This window comes from Ruditapes philippinarum, unplaced genomic scaffold (assembly GCF_026571515.1).
Source record: "Ruditapes philippinarum isolate M1 unplaced genomic scaffold, ASM2657151v2 ctg425_1_1_1_1, whole genome shotgun sequence".
In the NCBI taxonomy this organism is placed as follows: Eukaryota; Metazoa; Mollusca; class Bivalvia; order Venerida; family Veneridae; genus Ruditapes; species Ruditapes philippinarum.
The window spans coordinates 472,522-493,888 of NW_026864449.1; the positions used below are offsets into that span (position 1 = coordinate 472,522).

Sequence of the window (21,367 nt, forward strand, 5' to 3'; positions counted from 1 at the left end):
TGTGTTAAGTGCAGAAAATGGTTTGCGTCTAAATGGAAAGAAGTATCCTACGTTGATGGAATCTTCAGTTTTCAAAGTGATGCGTGTCAAAAGTTCAAAGTCAGTCATTGTACCAGCAAATAGTGAAGTGATAATAGAAGGTAGTTGTTCTGGCGGCAAAATTGATACTGAGTTTGGAATTGTTACGCCATTAAAAACAGGTGATGATAGTGAAAATAGCTTAATTGTTGGCCATACACTGGTCAACCCTCATTCTAAAAATGGTTGTGTTCCAATTCGTTTAATGAATATTAGCAATGAAAATGTAAAAATTGAAGCTTATACTACTCTTGGATATATTGAGAATGCTGAAAAAGTTAGTTTTTGTGAGAAAAATGAGTGTTTTGTTAATGAAAAGTGTGACTCAAAGCTTCCATCTCATTTAAATGAGCTTTATGAAAATTCAGTGAAAAAACTTAATTATGATCAAAGAGTGAAACTTAAGAATCTTTTGATTAAGCATTCAAATGTGTTTGCAAAGTCACCAAATGATTTCCGTCGTACATCTGTAATAAAGCACAACATCAATACTGGGGCAGCAAAGCCTATCAAGCAACGCCCTAGGCGCCCACCAAAAGCTTTCGCAAATGAAGAAGAGAAAATAATTAAAGATCAGTTAGTGGCCAATGTTATTCAGGAAAGTAATTCTCCTTGGGCGTCACCATAAGTATATGTCAGGAAACGTGATGGAACAACACGACCTTGTGTGGATTATCGTCAGCTTAACAACGTAACAGAAAAAGATGCATACCCCTTATCTAATATTAGTGATTGTTTGGAAAGTTTAGGGGGATCATCATATTTTTCGTGCTTGGATATTTTGTCAGCCTATTATCAGATTGAAGTTGATGAGGCTGATCGACCAAAGACAGCCTTCACTACAAAATTCGGTTTATTTGAATATTTGGTAATGCCGTTCGGATTATGTAATGCACCGTCAACCTTCCAACGATGTATGGAATTAGTAATGAGAGGTCTTCAGTGGGAAATATTGCTGATATACCTTGACGATTTGATTATTTTTGGCCGCACATTTGAAGAACATTTAGATAGGCTTGATACAGCTTTAACGCGTTTGTGTGAGTGTGGAATGAAACTGAAGCCAAGCAAATGTTTTCTGTTAAAAACTGAAGTGTCATTCTTAGGACATGTAGTTAGTAAGGAGGGAATAAGCCCTCAAAAGTCTAAAGTTAGTTGTATTGCTAATTGGGAAAGGCCGTACGATTTAACAACTCTGCGATCCTTTCTTGGTTTTTGTTCATACTACAGGATATATATTCGTGATTTTCCACAAGAGCTAGGCCATTAAATAGGTTGTTGGAGGCCGGACAACCATTCGAATGGTCTGATGAATGTCAGAAAAGTTTCGATGATTTACGCAGTGCATTGACTGGTGATGAAGTCATGGCATACCCTCAAGATGATGGATTATTCATACTTGATTGCGATGCGTCGAATTTCGGTATAGGAGGAGTTTTGTCACAAATGCAGTTTAGTGAAAAACTTGGACAGTGTATCGAGAAGCCAATAGCATATGCGAGCAAAAGCTTGAATAAGGCTCAAAGACGCTATTGTGTAACACGTCGGGAACTGTTGGCAGTTGTTACATTTGTTACTATGTTTAAACAGTATTTGTTAGGACGTTCGTTCTTAGTGAGAAGTGATCATTCTTCATTAAGATGGATTATGTCCTTCAAAGAACCAGAAAATCAGATGGCTAGATGGCTTGAAGTGCTATCACAATATGACTTTAAGCTAGAGCATTGCAAGGGAACTAAGCATGCAAATGCTGACTTTTTGTCGAGGATTCCGTGTGACCCTTGTTCGTGTACTTGTTATAGTGGTCACTCTATTCTAAGTGAGCTTCTGTGTGGAGGTTGTAAAGAATGTGTGAAAAAGCATGAACAGTGGTCGGAACTTGCAGATTTTGATGATGTGGTTCCACTGGTGTCTAAGAAAGTCAAGCGAGTCAGAGGAAAAGGTGTTCCTGCCGACTTAATTAGGGACTGTTCTGCATCAGTGCTGAATTTTCTGTTTGTTTTTGCGTTGTATCTGGGAGCGTTTCTCAGGCAAATTGAACAGAAATTTCGTGGTTGTGAGAAATTTGTTTCTGTGAGAAGACTTAGGGCAACGGAGGAGAGAAGTGCGCCTAAGTCTGGTGCTGCGGATAACATTGACTTAAGTGATGCCACCAAAGAGAAGGATATGGCACAGACATCACATGCAGGGGGTCTGTACCCAAATGGTGACATTTCTTCTGAAAAAGTGTATAAGTTCTCAAATTGGGTAGGTTCGTATACCACAACTGAACTTATCAAATGATGAGGACATTCCACATCCAACAAAGCGGCAGAAAGTGAATCACACTAAATCATGTAGCGAAATATCAGTTGAAAAACGTTTGGAAAACATTGAAAAGAAAATTGACAAATTAACACAAGAAGTAAATAAAACACAATTATTATTACAGGAAGAAATAAACAATAGTGCAGCTAGCATTCAAGACTATCAAAGAACTTTAACTTCGCACATTCAAAAAGAAATTAAACATATTCAAACAGAAAAAAAAACAAGCAATGAGTGACTTTCTAAAATGTCTTACTGAACTTAACAAAAGTGTGTTGGAGATTGTGAATTAAATTGAAGAGACAGGGAAAACTGTTATGGGATTTTATCTAATTGAACAGTAGAATACTTATGTTTTATATTTCATAAAAATCCATAATGCTTATTTGTTAATTTGTTTAGTTTTGCTTATGTTTAATCTGCATAATATCATATAACACTTAGTAGTTTTTCACATGTATTGTTTAGTACCAATATTATTCTTTTATTATTATTTGATTTTTATTTCAATTTCACTTAATAAGAGTTTTCAAGGTTTGCTTCAAATTTAAAAACTTAACATGTGTAAATTAATTGGTTTTGCTTCCGGAGTAAGCAAAGTCCAAAGGTGGGAGAGTGTTATGAAATTTGAAACTAATCTTTTACTAGAAGAGTATTCTTTTAGGATGGTAAATCTGGACAATATTTCTAAGCTGGTTAAAATGTTTATGTTAACTTTTACTCATTTTTGTTGTAAAACAATTGAGTCATTAACAGTCCAGAATATTGGCACAGCTCAGTTATTTTTAGATTATGAGCATACCTCATTCCAAATTTGGAAAGGTCGCGCAGACAAAGTTCGCGCGACACTTAAGGTCGCGCAATAGGAAAGGTCGCGCAGAATCAGCTTTCCCAGGCATGCTAGTTCCAAATAAGGAGAGGTCGCGCAATAAGAGGTCGCGCAGTCTAAAAGTACAAGGTTTAAGTTATTTTTAGCCCTTCAGCATCTCAATTGTTGTTAACAAAGCATAATTTGGTCATATCAGATTTTATGAATGGGATTCCTTCCTGCTTTATCTATGTACAGGTTACTTGGTTCAAATGTTGAGCTGTATGTTGTAAAGCTGGAGAGATTATATTTCTGTTGTTTAATGAATTATCAGTCAGTATTATAAGTTTATAGAAATGTCAATCAGTAGTAAGTGTATTGGTCTTATAAGCCATATATAGTACATATATCTTTATTACTGCAAGTGTATTTTGCACTATTAAGATGCATTATTGGACAGATAATAATTATGCTATTGAGTGATAACATGTAACTATTATGTATTTTTGTACTTATGTTTGTATTGTACAACAGTCTGTATACCTGAACCAGTTGCAGGCCATTTTGAACATTGTTAAGGCATTGTCAGCATTTTTAAAAGGTCGCGCAACATTCCGGTCGAGCAATGAGTTGTGTGCAAAACTGGTTAGCGCAAGTGGGTCGCGCAACAATCTACTTTTGCACACCACCCTAGCTGCGCAAACAGAAGGGTATATAAGCTGGGAACTTTTCTAGCTGGGTTAGTTTTTGAGGGGTTTTTGAGGAGTTTTGGAGTGAGTTGGAGTTGGTCGAGTTGAGTTAGTTAGTAATTGAAGAAATGTATTTGTTGAAGTTGTTAAGAATTTTACTTTGGTTTTGACTGTTGATAGAGAATAAAATGATGCATTATTTTGATTTACTGCAATAAATATAATCCTGCTTTCACTTGGACTGGACTTGTTCATTATACCAGCATAGAGAAATGGTTTACTTTTAAGCGAAAAAAGTGAATAAACAAAGCTTTTCACAATAGAAGAGATTTCGTAACAATACTATTAAAGAAAATTACTTAAAAACAGCTTTAGCTAAATTCAGAGTCTCAGCACACCAATTAGCCATAGAAACGGGAAGATACACTAACATACCCCGAATTGAGTGTCTTTGTAAGTCTTGTAACATGCAATCTATTGAAACAGAATACCACTTTTTACTAGTTTGTCCAAAATATAGAACCATTAGAAGTAAATTTTTCAAAAGTTATTATTGTCCCTGGCCTTCTTTAAACAAATTTGAAAATATCATGTGTTCATCATCAAAAAATACTTTATATAACTTAGCAAAATTCATTTTTTCTGCAAATAAAATTCGCATTGTTTAAGGCATCATATTTTGATAATATTGTATTGAACTTCTTCTCTTTGTCTGTTTGTTAAGCTCTTGTTAATTGTTTACCTCATGTCTTATCCATTGAACATGTATACATGTTTATGTTGTTTATATGCTATAAACATTGTATAAATTGTTTCAGGCAATAAAATTTGAAATTGGAAAATTGGTTTAATTATCGCCCTTTCCCACGTGATTATCACAAAGAATAAATTTACTACAAGCTGGTTTAATTAGAGTCTTTTCCTTTTGTAACTCATCTAATAAATGTTGACAGCTTGAAATTTTGTCATTAAATTAAGACTGATTCAAGAGTCGAAGTCCCGATGTCTCTTAGTTTTTATGCAAGTCCCTTAAACTTTGACTTATCAAAGTTCTACTGTAAATATAAACACAATACCTTGATGACCCATAACTTCACCAAAGGCTACAGTATATATGTTTAAATGTCTTCATATTTCTCTTAGGGGGCTTATTACATTGTTCTAACATTTCTTTAACCACTTAACTATGTCTTTTGTATGTCCTTATATTACCCAGTAGGGGGCTAATTTCATTGTTTTACAATTTTTTAAACTTTTAACATGAACCATGAAATACTTTTGTGAAAGGTAGATGACAATCCATAAGAAAATGCTTAATTATGCTTTTAAACAAACAATAATAAAGAATTAGTGAGCCTTAAAGCATAAAAGAGTCATATTTCAAATACGCCTATTGACTATGAATACAGAATGACAAAAAGTCAAGTTTAAAGTTTTCAATTCTTTTGCTAAGTGTGCTATTATATCTCTGACCACTCATTAAATTGGCAAAGAAAAAAAAAATGTTTTAGCATAAATGCTAGAAAAGTATGCAACTGTCAAATCATTTTCGAGCCACTTATGACAAAAATGTTGAAATACAAAGTTGGCAAGAAATTTTCTTAATATATTCAGGAACATTCCCTATGGATTTGTGTAGATAAAAAGAGACATAAGTTTACCAGAGCTGATAACAAACATGGCAACAGCAGCAAGAGGTACTGACAATGAGAGGGATATAAGTGTCAGTGATTCCCTTTCAAACATGTCAGATGAACTGCAAGAAATGTTTTGTGAACAATGTGACAAAGAACTAGAGACTTTAGTCAGTGCAGGTGGATATTGTGAAAAATGTTTGGTTTATATGTGCTCTACATGTTTAAGATATCACAAGACATATAAGCCTCAACATTCTATACAGGACAAAGCTAACATGCCACAAGATTTCTGTTTCGAGAAATGTCAAGAACATCATAGGGAGCTGATTAAGTTTTACTGCAACTCATGCAAGCAGAAGGCATGTACTGCTTGTAAAACAAGAAACCATAACAACTGTATCATAGCATACATTCCAACTCTTGTCAAATCAACTAATTTAGAAAATGAAGTAAAGGCATTGGTACATTCAATAGATAATACTCTAGCAATAAATACAAATTCAATAGATGAAATCTCATCAAAATGCTCAGAAATTGAGGCAGTCTGTGATAATGCAACATCATCAATATCAAAATATAAAACAAAACTGGAAACAGACATTACAGACCTTTATCATAAAAGTGCCTTTAACCTAGAGAAGAAATATGAAAAAGAACATGAAAGTTTCCAAAACATGAGGGCATATAAAATTGCTATGCTGGACAGAGAAAAGGTAGAGCTTATAAAAAAATTACAGGAAAAAAAGGAAAATACCATTAAAAATTTGGATCAACAAGAGAAGGAGCTAATATACAAGCATCACCGCGAAAACAAAACCCTTCAAGATAAGCAAAAACAAGCCATTATGGAGATAGAAAGGAGAGAGAAAGAACTGCTGGATGAAAGTGCAAATGTAGTGCAAGAGGATAAAACGAGACTAACAGCATTGTGTGCAAAAGCTAAAACAACTAAAGCACACCTTGAAAATTTGAAACATGATCTTTGTGTAAAGAAGACATCAAATAGGAAATGTGAAATATTCCTTGCAGTTCGAGGAGCAGAAAATCAAATGGAAAAACTGAAAACTGTTGCAGAAGAAGAAAGTCAAATTGGTAAAATAAACAAATATGTGTTTGAAGCAAGTGGTGAAAAAATAACTGAAGGTAATACACATATAAGCTTTGGCTCCTTAGTTGAAAAGTCAAAACTAAAGAGAAATATATCATACTATGAGGACATTAAAGTGACACAAGGGACAGACAAAACATGCAGCATAATAACTGGATTTTGTAAAATCTCTCACACACACCTGATTGCCGCAGATAATGCTAACTCATCAATCAAAATGATAGACACTGATATAAAAGAGGTCAAAGCAGTACTTCAACTTGAGGGCATGCCATTTGATGTAACCCTAGTAGAAAACAATACTGTAGCTGCCACAATGCCAAATGCTAGAAAGATCCAGTTAATATCAGTAACACAAAATAACAAACTTTCTGTCAGTTCAAAAATCTCTGTTCAAGGTAAATGCTATGGAATAGCATTCAAGAAACCAAATCTCATAGTGGGTTGTCAAGGAAATGTGCAGGTGTTAGGATTAGATGGTACTGTAATTGAAACAATTAATCTAGATAAAAATATCGGAGAATGTAAAGTTACAAGACTGCATCTAAATGGAGATGAATTATATGTTTTAAGCAATCAATGTCATTACTCAATTAAAGTAGCATATTTAACATTACTAGAGATATCAGAGGATGGTAAAATAACTGAGAAAAAGGATTCTGAACGTAAACCACTCTATGGTCTGTTTGAAAGTTTAGCAGGTGACAAAGACGGAACTATCTTCTTAGCTTCAAGAGAAGGAAATGAGATAATACAACTGTCTTCAGACTTAAAAACAAGTCATAGCCATAAAATATATGGAAGGAGCTACATATACTGGCCACCCAAAACCTTATTCTACTGTAACAAGGAAAACAAACTTTATGCTGGCACTGACAAAAGTATCATCCTGGTTTTCAATGTAACATGATTAACTAGTTTGCAAGAATAATAAAACAGATCAAGTGTATACTGAACTTTTATGATTAACAAACATTTTTCATAATTCATCTAACATATCAAATACACATGTATATCAATTTAAAACCTACATTTTCATCTATCAATGTCTATAAGAAATTACGAATATAGACTTTCTTTTGAACTAACATTAGCCAATGTTATCAATGCATGTTTGATTGATTTTGTATATAAGTATATACTCAGAGAAAAAAAAATTGTTCAGTATTTAAGTAGAGAGCACAATGACTATTATTTTATTCATAAATCTCAATTGTTACCAAGTATACATGTATAAAGACTGCATTGTGTGTGTGTTTGGTTTGTTTACCCTCGCCACCGGAATGAACCATATGGGTGAGCACATACTTCATTTAAAACTTGCTTTATTTATATGGGAACTAATTTAATTTGTCTATAGTTTTATCGGTACATGTGTTTACGTGTATGCCATAATTCCTACCATAAGTTCGTATAAAGGTACGTAACCCATGATAGGAATAAGATGGGATTGCTCCCATACTAAGTTAAAATGACGTGTATTTAAGAAATGAACAGCATATTTAAATTACCTAAGGTTAAAAGGGCCGAGACGTTTATAAAAAGCACCGTCTCTTATAACAGGTCAACTATTATAATATTCTATGATTAAAATGAGAGAAAGAAAGTCTTGTTAAAGCAATGTCAGGAACGCTGCATCAAAATGGAAAGGAATTTTATATTCATAGTGTAACATGGAAAACAAATTGTACGCTGGTTCTTCAACAAGTATAATCATTGTTTACAGAAAAAATAGCAGAATTAATTGAATTCTGTTATCAAAGTCAAATAATTACACTTACTGATCTTACTTGCTGATTTTATTATTTCAATCTAGATGAGCATGTTATGACTGTTGTTTTACATGAACACCATAAACAGTCTGACCTTGGTTATTCGAAACCCTTTATTCAAATACTTAGCATTATCTGAAGTAGATGGGCGATCCCATTTTTATCTCTATATAAATCTATATAAATACGAATGCATTATTCAAAATGCATTATCCGAATACCTCCTATTTTTCGAAGTAAAATTTTGGTCCCGATTGTACAAATTCGGAAGAATTTCACACCTATTATTGGTAGACAGACTAATTGGCTCTGATCCAGTTAATTGATCACCATTCAGAATTGTGAAAAATTTCCAACAGTCATGCAATTCGAATAATCGGGGTTGGACTGTATTTACTTCTACATTGTATAATCATCATTCATATAAACCATATTATTTGTTATTCTGTTCTATTACTTTCCTCTATATCACATGAATGCAGATGATATGTTTTGTTTTTTTTAACAAAGAATACTAATGACCTTGAAATGTTTGTATATACATTTAGAATAAACAAAACAATGTGAATGAAGATGAGTTTGTTCTTCATGAAGTTGAAAAATAAAAGAATGTAATAAATGTTTATAAACAGATTTTTTGCTAATTTGGTAAATAGTGCCTAGAGAGCAGCTACATCATTTTATGGTCCATCTTGTTCAACAAATCAGGGTGAGTTACCATGACCAAAACTGAGTTAGCAACATGTAGGTAACCTCTGTTCTAAAGAATAAAACAGATCTGATATACCTACATAATGAAGTTTACATGCAGTAGTCATGAAAATGGTTAAGAGCAAGAATAATGTTTTTACTTATCTTCAAATTAATTGGAGGGCTAACCAACATGTTCATGGCACTGGATCGCTCACCTGAGATACATTGCCATAAATGGTCTCAATTTCAGACAGGGGTCAATGGACCTCCATGTTTCAGATTTAAGGAGTCCAATGAAGTTTACCAAAACATAATTTCAGCAACTGAAATCAATTAGACATTAATCATTTTTTTTTAGTTTCAAGGAGAGTCATCTTACAGATAAACTGTATCCCTGTTTCTCCAATTCTCAGGGTTTCTAAAATTTTCAGGAACTGTTCAAAACAGATGAAACTGGCACTTGGGAATCCAAAAAAGGTGTTTACTTTGTAGTGTTGATATATACCAAGTCAACATTCGTTTTCTTTTTTTTTTATACATTTCATAATAACACTTTTCATATAAAATAATTTAAACTAGGGTTTGCATTCAAACCTTGAATCTGCTTATCATATCTTCGTACAAGGCCAGTACTAGTATTCATCTTGCATAGGAAGATAAATTATGATACTTTGATTTTGATATAAGATCACTCATATGATATCATATGATGTGAAGTGTCTAAAAATAAACAAGCAATTATCATAGTATTGCAAGCAATCCATAAGTCCCCTACCGGTTAAAATCCCATCAACATTCTAAAGGGCCATTCACTAATGTTTCAATTTTTCTCTATTTTAAGTAAATTTGTTGGAAAAGTTCTTTAAAAGTGATCACAGGAAACAGTTTTTATGAACAAACATCCCTGTTACCAAAATATTACATTTTTAAAAGCAAAATTCTTAAAGAGGAGATAACTCTTGAATAAAAGATGCAATTTTATAAAAAATTTCAGCTCTTTTTCACTAATCACAAATATTGTTATATTTGCCATGTTTTAAGCCTATTTGTTGCCAAGGCAACCAATATTTTTTCAAAATAGGAAGAACAGATAAGACATGCATAATCTCCGGACTGCCATCTACCCATATGTCAAGTTTCATAAAAATATTTCCAGTACTTTTTGAGTTATCACTGGATTCAGTTTATGTGTAAAATTTGCCATATTTTCAGTCTATGTGTTGCCATAGCAACCATAATTTTCAACATAAGAAGAAAACAAAAAGACGTGCATAATCTCCAGACTGCCATCTACCCATATTACAAGTTTCATAAAAATATTTCTATTACTATTTGCGTTAACACTGGATCCAGTTTATTTGTATTAAATTTGCCATATTTTCAGTCTATTTGTTGCCATAGCAACCAGAATTTTCAACATAGGAAGAAAAAAAAAGACGTGCATAATCTCCAGACTGTCATCTACCCATATTTCAAGTTTCATAATAATATTTCCAGTACTTTTTGCGTTATCACTGGATCCAGTTTATGTGTAAAATTTGCCATATTTTCAGCCTATTTGTTGCCATAGCAACCAGAATTTTCAACATAGGAAGAAAAGAAAAAGACGTGCATAATCTCCATACTGCCATCTATCCATATATCAAGTTTCATAAAAATATTTTCAGTACTTTTCAAGTTATCGCGGGATCCAGTTTTGTGGACGGACGGACGGACGGACTGACAGACGGACAGACAGACGGACGGACAGACGGACGGAGGGTAAACCTAAAGTCCCCTCCGGTAAACCGGTAGGGACTAATAATTCAATCTAGGGTTTGTGCTGAAATCTTGAACCTGCTGATCTAATCTAGATGAACTAGAGCTATCACTAAAGATGATTAATACCCCCACATAAATAAGTGATCTGAAGAAAAGTTTGAACTCGACCAGAAATTAATGAAGTATCAACTGTGTACAAAGAATTATTTCAATTAATTGCATTTCCACCCCGAATCTTCATTTAAACTTGCTTTATACTAAATTTGTGTGTAATAGCTTATTCCTTACTCTAGTTATTGTTCGAAAACCATTTTTCTATTTTAAGTAATAGTGACCCTTAACCCCAGGTGGTCCAAATGCCATCCAAATCAGGGTTTCCACATAAGCTTGCTAAATGCCAATTTTGATTACAATATCATATATTAATTAATGTTATCTTCCGCAAACATTTTTTTATATTTTTAGTAACTGTAACCTAATGACCCAAGGGGGTCCAAATACAATATCAAAGGAGGTCTTCATATAAGTTTGCTTTATATCAAGTTTGATTATAATATCACATTCTTAACTGGAAACCATTTTTCTATTTCTAGTAACGGTTACCTTGACCTTGACCCCAGGGGATCCACAAGCAGTGTCTTTATATAAGCTTGCTATAACCAAGTTTTATTACAATATCTCATTCCTAACTCTTGTTATTGTCCAGAAACCATTTTTCTATTTTCAGTAACAGTGACCTTGACCCAAGGGAGTCTAAATGCAATACCAACTGGTGTCTTTATAAAAGCTTGCTATATACCAAGTTTGATACAATATCTTAATCCTAACTCTAGTTCTTGTCCAGAAACCATTTATTTTAGTAACAGTGACCTTTGACCTCAAAGGGTCCAAATGCAATACTAACCAGGGTATTCATATAAGCTTGCTATAAACCAAGTTTGATAACAATATCTCATTTATAACTTAAGTTATTGTCCGGAAACAATTTTTTCTATTTTTAGTAACTGTAACCTTGACCTTGACCAAAGGGGGTCCAAATGCAATACCAAGAAGGGGTCTTCATATAGCTTGCTATAAACCAAGTTTGATTACTATATATCATTCCTGACCCTTGCTATTGTCCAGAAACCTTTTTTCCATTAGTAACTGTGACCTTGACCCCAGGGGGTCCAAATACAATACCAAACGGGGTTTCCACATAAGGTTGTTATATACCAAGTTTGATTACAATACCTCATTCCAAACTCTATTATTGTCTGGAGACCATGATGTAAACTAAACTTTGATGGGGTATAATAATATGTTTAAGTTTTCTTGCCTGATAAGGCAGGGCTTGAGCTAGGGGGCGACTTGAAGTTGCCTTCTGATCAGCGACTCGCCTAAAACAAACTTCAAAGCGATTTTAAAATCATCCGATTTTTTAATGATCTGTCATACCTATTTACGATGCTAGGTCTGTTAACTATTTGTTTACTTCTCAATTACAACCAATTACCGTTAATCTGCTAGTTTAAAAAGCGTGCCAACATCAACAAAGTCTAATACACATCGCAAGGCAAGAGTTCACTATGTATATCTTTCTCATTATGTATTCATACGATTGACGAATCAGAATGTGTGTTCTATCTAAGGCAGTTTGCACTGACCAATCTGCAACACACTAACATACTGCAGCTATTTGTTGACAATTACACAAAATGACAACAGATTCAATCAATTTCGCCGATTGCATGATTAAAGACACCTGCATATACATAATTGTTGAGGTGGTTTGTGAGTTAAGATAAACAATGCCCAAGTCTTAAAGGTGTGGTTATGTTCGAAAATCGATTGTTACAAACTTTCGGAGCACTAATCTTTAGAAATTATGCGAAGATTTGTATCTATTATTTTATTAATACATTGAACTCCATAAAATTAACACCCTGAATATACAAAATTAAATGTCTCTAACATTCTGGCTTGTGGGCAAATCACTAAACGAAAATTATAGAAGATGACCAGCCTGGCAAATGGCACTGCCCTATCTGCCTTGAATATTGTTACCAAATTAACATACTCACTATTTCTACATGTATACAGGATATGTAAATATTGTGTTTGCTATTGGTATACATTTATGAAAAGTAGATTTATAGTAGAATTGTTTATTTGAGAGGTGTTTCTTATTTCTTTTCTGGTTTGTAAAGTTTCCTAGCTTATATTTCTCCAGATGACAACGCCTTATATGTCTCCAAATGTCTCCCTAAAGTCTCCACACTTCTCCCTAAATCAGCTGGAGGGAGAAGTCCCTTCTCCCTAAAATTTTGACCTAGCTCAAGCCCTGTAAGGTAATTCTGTTTATAGAACAGACAAAAATAAAATTTTCTCAATATCACTACTTATAATTATGTTTCAACTTTTATCTGTTTTAAGTTAATTTGATGAAAAGTTCTAAGCTAGATTTTTTTCTTATTTCTAAAGTAAAACATATCACAGGAAGAATATTGTAGTAAATAAAAGAAAAATTCTAGTAATAAACTTTCATATTTCATCTCTGAGCTGTTGCCAACATTGAGAAGGATAGCGCCATTTTCATGCATATACTAGGAAAAGCTAATGATCAAAACCATTGTAAATTTATATTGAAACAATGGTGTCCATCTAGGTTTATAAAATACCTTGTATTTTCTTTGTACATAATTCATCAAAGATTTTATCAATCCAGGGTTTCTGTTAAATCTTCTAATCTATTAATCTAACCGGCATAAACCAGTTTGTAACAACAATGTATGTCAACTATTCATATTACATAGGGAGACATGAAGATATGACTAATAATAGATAACTCAATTGTGCATCATATGATGTCAAGTGAAGTGGTTCAAACATTTTCATTTTAATAAAATCTATGAACTTATACCAATGCTAATCATATGGATATATAGCAATGGCAACTTCAACTGGATATGATTCCCTCACTCAGGCATCTGATGAAGCACAAGAAATGTTTTGTGAACAATGTGAAAAAGAACTTGGGACTAAAGTAACAGTTACAGCTGATGGATTTTGTGAGGAATGTTTAGAATATATGTGCTCAACTTGTCTCAGATATCATAAGACATACAAACCCAACCATTCCAGCCTGGAGACGGCAAAAATGCCACAAGATTTTTGTTTAAAAAAATGTCAAGATCATGCAACAGAGATTATAAAGTTTTATTGTATGTCATGCCAACGTAAGGCATGCATTGTTTGTAAAACCAGGAACCATAAAAGAAAATGTAATATAGCCCACATTCCAAAACATTTAAGTTCACTTAATTTAGAAACTGAAGTAGGTCAAGTGATAAAGTCAATAGAAAATAATTTAGCAATTAATGCAAGTTCAAGAGATGAAATCTCTTCAAAATTGTCAGATGTTCAAGAAGTCTGTCAAAATGCACAATCGTCAATAAAAAAACATAAAATAAAACTGGAAAGAGACATTGAAAATACCTATCAAAAAAGTGTCTATGAGGTTAACAAGATTCATTCAAGTGAAATTGAAAGATATGAAAAAAAGAGAGCAGATATAATAGCAAAGTTGGACAAAGAAAAGGAACTGCTAGTAAACAATCATTACCTAAAAAACTTTGTGACGATAAACAACAAAGTATTGAACAGATAGAAAGAGAAGAGAAAATACTGTTACAGCAAACTGAAAACATAAAGCATGAAGATGAAATCAGATTGACTGCATTGTTTAGTGAGACTAAAAACACTAAAACAAAACTTGAAAATGAAAAACACAGCCTTTATGACATAATGAAATCAAATCAGAAGTGTGAAATATTTCTTACATTAAAAGAAACAGAACAACATTTACTGACATTGAAAACGGCTGTGGAAGAAGAGAGCCAATGTGGTGGAATTAACTTTTACAAATTTCAATCAAGTGATAAAGAAGAAAGTGAAGTCAATGCTCCTATCAGTTATGGTTCTTTAGTTGAAACCTCAAAAATAAAAAGAAATATAGCAGAATTTCAGAGAATAAGAGTTAATTATAGCACAGACAAAATGCGAGTCAATATAACTGGACTTTGTAAAATCTCGGACACACACCTGATTGCTGCAGATAATAATAACTCATCAATCAAAATGATAGACACTGACAAGGAATCAATCATAGAAGTACTTCAACTTAAAGACCGTCCATTTGATGTAACCCTGGTAGAAAACGATACAATAGCTGTCACAATGCCAAATGCTACAGAGATAAAATTGATATCAGTGACACAAGATAACCACATTTCCCTCAGATCACATATCACTGTTCAGCATGGATGCAATGGAATAGCATTCAAAAAACCAAACCTTATTGTATGTTGTAAAAAAAATGTTCTGGTTTTAGGTTTAGATGGAACAGTAATAAACTCAATAGCTACAAATCAGAACTAGAGGATGCTTTTGTAAAAAAGCGCATGTCTCCCCCACTGCTGAGAATAACTGTGAATGGAAACAGGAATGGAAATGGAGATAAGATAATGTAAATACCCGGTAGTCACTTCAATGAAGGCTGTCTATGGATGGTTTCTATTGTTAAGGTTGTATGAGAAGATGCTTCCTAAACTGTTTGTTTTTAACCAGGTATTCAATTTTGAATATGTCTCCCCCCAGTTTGAGGGTTGTAGGTCAAAAGGAACTCTAGTTATCATCCGGAAAAGAGAAATTGACCAACGGTCACTGTGACCTTGACCTTTGACCTACTGACCCCAAAAACAATAGGGATCATCTGCTCTATAAGACCAATCATCCTATGAAGTTTGAGGGCTGTAGGTCAAAAGGAACTCTAGTTATCATCCGGAAACGAGAAATTGACCAACGGTCACTGTGACCTTGACCTTTGAACTACTGACCCCAAAAACAATAGGGATCATCTGCTCAATAAGACCAATCATCCTATGAAGTTTGAGGGCTGTAGGTCTAAAGGAACTCTAGTTATCATCCGGAAACGAGAAATTGACCAACGGTCAGTGTGACCTTGACCTTTGACCTACTGACCCCAAAAACAATAGGGATCATCAGCTCTATAAGACCAATCATCCTATGAAGTTTGAGGGCTGTAGGTCAAAAGGAACTCTAGTTATCATCCGGAAACGAGAAATTGACCAACGGTCACTGTGACCTTGACCTTTGAACTACTGACCCCAAAAACAATAGGGATCATCTGCTCGATAAGACCATTCATCCTATGAAGTTTGAGGGCTGTAGGTCAAAAGGAACTCTAGTTATCATCCGGAAACGAGAAATTGACCAACGGTCACTGTGACCTTGACCTTTGAACTACTGACCCCAAAAACAATAGGGATCATCTGCTCAATAAGACCATTCATCCTATGAAGTTTGAGAGCTGTAGGTCAAAAGGAACTCTAGTTATCGTCCGGAAACGAAGAATGGACGGACGGACTGACTGACAAACGGACGGACTGACGGACGGACGGACGGACAGGGCAAAAACAATATGTCTCCCCCCGAGGTGGGGGAGACATAATGATACAAAATATGTAAAACTTAATCCAAATGAAAATGAGCTTTATATTTTTGGATGTTGTCATTATTTTTTCAGTGATTCTATGTATGTTCTTTCAAAAATATCAAAGGCTGGTAAAGTAATTGAAGAGAATCAATTGTACAATCTTCATGTAAATGCTTTAGGTTTAGCAATTGACCAAGTCGGAACCATCTTTATCTTTTCAAAATATGGTGACAACATAAAACAATTATCTTCAGATTTCGAAACAGAATATATCAACCGCATAGACTTTCAATTACCCCAACACCCAATTTTGATGAGACAATACCTTTTTTTTTATTGCAATAAGGAAAATAAACTTTATGGTAGCACTGATGAGTTTATCACAATATACAAAGTAGATTAGTGAACTGATAACCATTTATCATGGTAATAAGGTTATGCTTTCTGGACCGAAATAAATTATTTTACTCCTATACATTGACTTCTAGATGATCAATCTATGTTTATTTATTTTTTTGTCACATTAGATCTACATGAACAATAATGTCTGTTAAATTTTACACAGATATTCCTTCTTTACTCTATAGACATGAATGCTTTAAAGCAGCTTGCCTCCATATACATGCTAATTTTTATCAACATTTACAAGATGTATTTAAAAATGAAATTATACTAAAGTGAACAAAGAAAGTAACCTATACTCCATGTAAATTACCAAAAAGAGGTCAAACTATATAAAAATAGCCCTTACTGTATTAGTTAGACATTAGAAAAATTATGCTAAATACTACAAAATAGGTCATTAATCACACATAGCATGTAACTTATTACTTATCATTATTCTTTTTACCATTTTTATCACCTTTGTACATTTTTCTCAAGCTTGATTTTTTTTTGAAACTCTTTGGATTATCAGGAGGCATGCACCTTTATATATCAAAAGCATTGTAACTAGAGATCATTATATATATTTTATATTAATAAAATATTATCATATTGTTGTTCTTTTAAACCAAAGATTATCATATGCTTTTTTTTCTTTCTTAAAAAAGATGACAAGACAAATAAACAAAGATGGTTATAATTTATTGGGGTTTTTTTTTCCAACAAGAAATGATTTATTATAATTCAATGGTTTAGCAATTTACAAAGCAGGAACCATCTTTACACATTCATTTGCACCAAATGGTAATTTAACACAATAATCTCCAAACCTTCAGACAGAATACACACTTCAAAATCTATTCAGTTGTGAAATAAGCTTATTTTACTGTAACAGAGAAAACAAACTTTATGTTGGTACGGCAAAAGGACATATGAATGTGTACGAAGATGAGTGATTAATTGACTCTAGAATTGCAGGAAAAAATGTAGACTGTAGTAGGACTTCTGTGTAAATGTGCCACAATTACAATTTCACATCAAAAACTGCAATCAATATCTGTTTTGTAAATAACTTGAGAATAAAATTTTCCTTTTCATCTTCAGTTATTATAATGTTTGATTTACTATGTTATTGATGAATGTTTGATGTAAAACCTCCACATCAAATGAAAGACTGTAGCTGGAAGCTTTCCTAGTTCTTGGTCAGACAAGTTTTTTATGGTCAAAGCCACAGTGACATTGACTTACACAAAACCTTTTAATTGCAGACCAAAAAAGTATCTGATTATTGGTCTGATATGCTTTTTGTGTACATTGCCATGGTGACCTTGATCAATTAATCTCATAATCAATAGGAGTCACCTACTAATGATTAAACTTTACAATTAATCTAAAAAAATAAGGGTAAACAATCACTAGTTACTGATTTGTTGTGTTTTAAGGCAAGAGTAGCCTTTGACCACAAAATTAAATGGTCAGTGATAAATCCTCAACATATCTTAGAACAGTAGGCCAAAATGTTCTCTAGCTACTAGTATTGGTCAAACGTTGTCTGGTCTAGAAAATTCTATTTTTAGCACTGGTGATCTTGACCTTGAACCCAGTGATCTTAAATAGCATCCAGAGTTCAAATATGGTAGCCATGCACTAAACATTGAAGACATAAGTCATAAAATCAAGGCTTTATGTGTAAAAGTGTAGAACTTTATTTTAGCACCTGTGAACTTGACCCCCAAAACATAACCAAAATTAGATGAAATCAACCTACAAAATGTGGAAGATATTTGTCTATACATGAAGTTGCTAGATGAAATATTAAATACCTAAAATAGGTTTACCATACCAGGTCTTATTTTCAAAGCTATTAAAATGAAAATATCTGGAAAAAATGATGCCAAAGTTATGAAACTAGCCAAGGTTGTATACTATGTATCATACGTGTGTGTTGCATGAAGCCACTGTTATATATATCCAACTTGCCAAAAAAGCTTAAACAGAAAAGCAGTAAAAAATTCAATTGTCAAATATTTTTGTGATGTTGAATTTTTTTACATAATTAAAAATCAAAAAGAAGGCATGTTCTTTAAAATCTTTAGTATAAAGAGTGAAAATTTGAAGTATATTGGTAGTGATGACATTTTTCAGCATGTGATTCATGAAAATAAAATCAAGCAGCATTATGGAAATTTCTTTGCAAACTTTCTACTAGCTTTTACCCCTGTTCTGTGTGAAATGTTTAAATTGCCATTGGTTATTGCTGACACAATTTGAAAAGAACAGAGACAAGATTTTGTCTTACAAAAGTCAGTGGAAAATGTGTTAAGCAACTAATATTGCTTTCAATCCCACCTAAATCCTATTGATACCAAGAAAAGAAGAACAAGTGGTCTATATGCCATATCTTCTTTAAAAACCATGTGGAAATTTTGTTGAAAATCACTTATCCTTAATATTTTTGTAAATCTCATACCACTTTCTCACTAGTCCATGTCTTAAAGCACTACCAATTCTACTGATATAAATAATTAATACATACATATAATTATGTATGTATCTGAAATTTCATATTAACAAAGAATTTTGTCATGAAATTTCTCAGATGGTAAAAATAGGTAAACTTTCAGGGCATGTTCTGACCAAAATTGTGTTGGTTTATGAACCTTTTTCATCATGATCATGATCATCTTACATAGCAGAAAATTATAAATTTTCAAAATACATTAAAATCAGAAATGTGACATCCCATAAGCATTTTTTTTTATATGTGCATTTCAACATGACATAATTTCTATATCAATGTAAACATAAGTTGAATGGTTAGGTAAATTTCAACCAAGTATTCTAAGGAATTCATTAATGTTTATGTATTTTACTAAGATAAATGTACATTTATATATTTTGTCACCTTTTATTCAGATTATTACATCTAATATATCTATTTGCTTATTACTATTTATAAGCTGTTACTCAATGAGTATCATAACTAGATCAAGAAAGGTCATACTAAGGAAATGAGTTCAGAGCTTTTTTTCACATGTTGGGGAAGCAGCCCTGCCCTTAATTTTGGGGTCCACGAGGAACTTGCTTCTGATCTTAATATAAAATACAGACAAAGTCTTATGAGCAATCTGTCTTACAGACAAATAAATATACTAGTTTAAAATCTTCACACTACATAGCATGCATGTAATGAAGACATTGATTCTGAATTCTAAATTTAGGTAAAACGTTTAGTTCATTTCTCATCTAGCCAATCAAGCTAGAGCTAGTTAGTGAGTGACCTTAGAATCTGTCACAAATCTAGTTTAATTTCACGTTTCCATAGCAACAATATAACAAAGAAGAGCTTACTTTGAGAGAACTGCGAGGAGAATTTCTGTATAGCTTCGTCCACCTCTGGTATTGATGTTAATGAGAAGAGATAGGGCAGATATTTCACCAACTCCTGTGTAAACTCCACAGCACTCTGTTTCTCTGCATTCTTATATAGAGATAGAGATTCTCTTTTCTCCACATTCTGTTCTGTGAAATCATTACACTCTAGAAACCATAATAAATGATTTATTAGTAATTATAAGATTCAAGTATATTACTACAGTTAAACCTGCGAACAAAAACCATTCAAGAAGCGCTGCAATGAGAAGAAAACCAGGATTTCAACGACCAAGTTTTGATGTGACAGCAATCAATAGGTCATAAAGCACTGAAGTGATTGAGTAGAAGGTGAAAATTCTATTGTAAGCAAATGACCTTGAACTTGCTCCCAGATATCTTAGTGGCAATCCAAAGCTGCCACTCAGCAAGTTTGGTGTCAAAAGGTCAAAGCAAACTCAAGTTATAACATGAAAACTAAATACATTAACCTTGATCACAGACACCTGGGTAGCAATCCCAAGGTGCGGCTTGATATAAGAAACTCATTCATCAAGTTTGGTGTAATTAGGCCAAAGCAAACTCAAGTTATTGAGCAGAAACTGAATTTCTATTTTTAGTAACAGTGACCTTGACCTTGATCACAGTTACCTGGATAGCAATCCCAAGCTGCCTCTAGATATAACCTATCCATTCACCAAGTTTGGTGTCAATAGGCCAAAGCAAATTCAAGTTACTGAGCAGAAACAGTGACCTTGACCTTGATAACAGACACCTGGGTAGCAATCCCAAGCTGACTCTTGATATAAGCTATCCATACACCAAGTAAGGTGTCAATAGGCCAAAGCAAACTCAAGTTATTTAGCGGAAACTGAATTTCTATTTTTAGTAACAGTGACTTTGACCTTGATCACAGACACCTGGATAGCAATCCCAAGCTGCCTCTTGATATAAGCTATCCATACACCAAGTTTGGTGTCAATAAGCCAAAGCAAACTCAAGTTATAGAGCAGCAACTGAATTTCTGTTTTTAGTAACAGTGACCTTGACCTTGATCACAGACACCTTGGTAGCAATCCCAAGCTGCCTATTGATATAAGCTATCCATTCACCAAGTTTGGTGTCAATAGGCTAGAGCAAACTCAAGTTATAGTGGAAACTGAATTTCTATTTTTAGTAACAGTGACCTTGACCTTGATCACAGACACCTGGGTAGCAATCCCAAGCTGCCTCTTGATATAAGCTATCCATACACCAAGTT

General features: G+C 33.4%; 1 protein-coding gene across 1 annotated transcript in view; it reads right to left on the reverse strand.

Moving 5' to 3' along the window:
* LOC132725600 (brefeldin A-inhibited guanine nucleotide-exchange protein 3-like) overlaps nucleotides 1-20,269 on the reverse strand; it is a 52,235-nt gene extending 31,966 nt beyond the window's left edge. Inside the window, exon 1 of the mRNA XM_060710743.1 lies at nucleotides 20,086-20,269. The gene's annotated coding sequence lies outside the window, so the exon portion shown is untranslated. The remainder of the gene's footprint in view (nucleotides 1-20,085) is intronic.
* Between the last annotated feature and the right edge of the window lie 1,098 nt (nucleotides 20,270-21,367).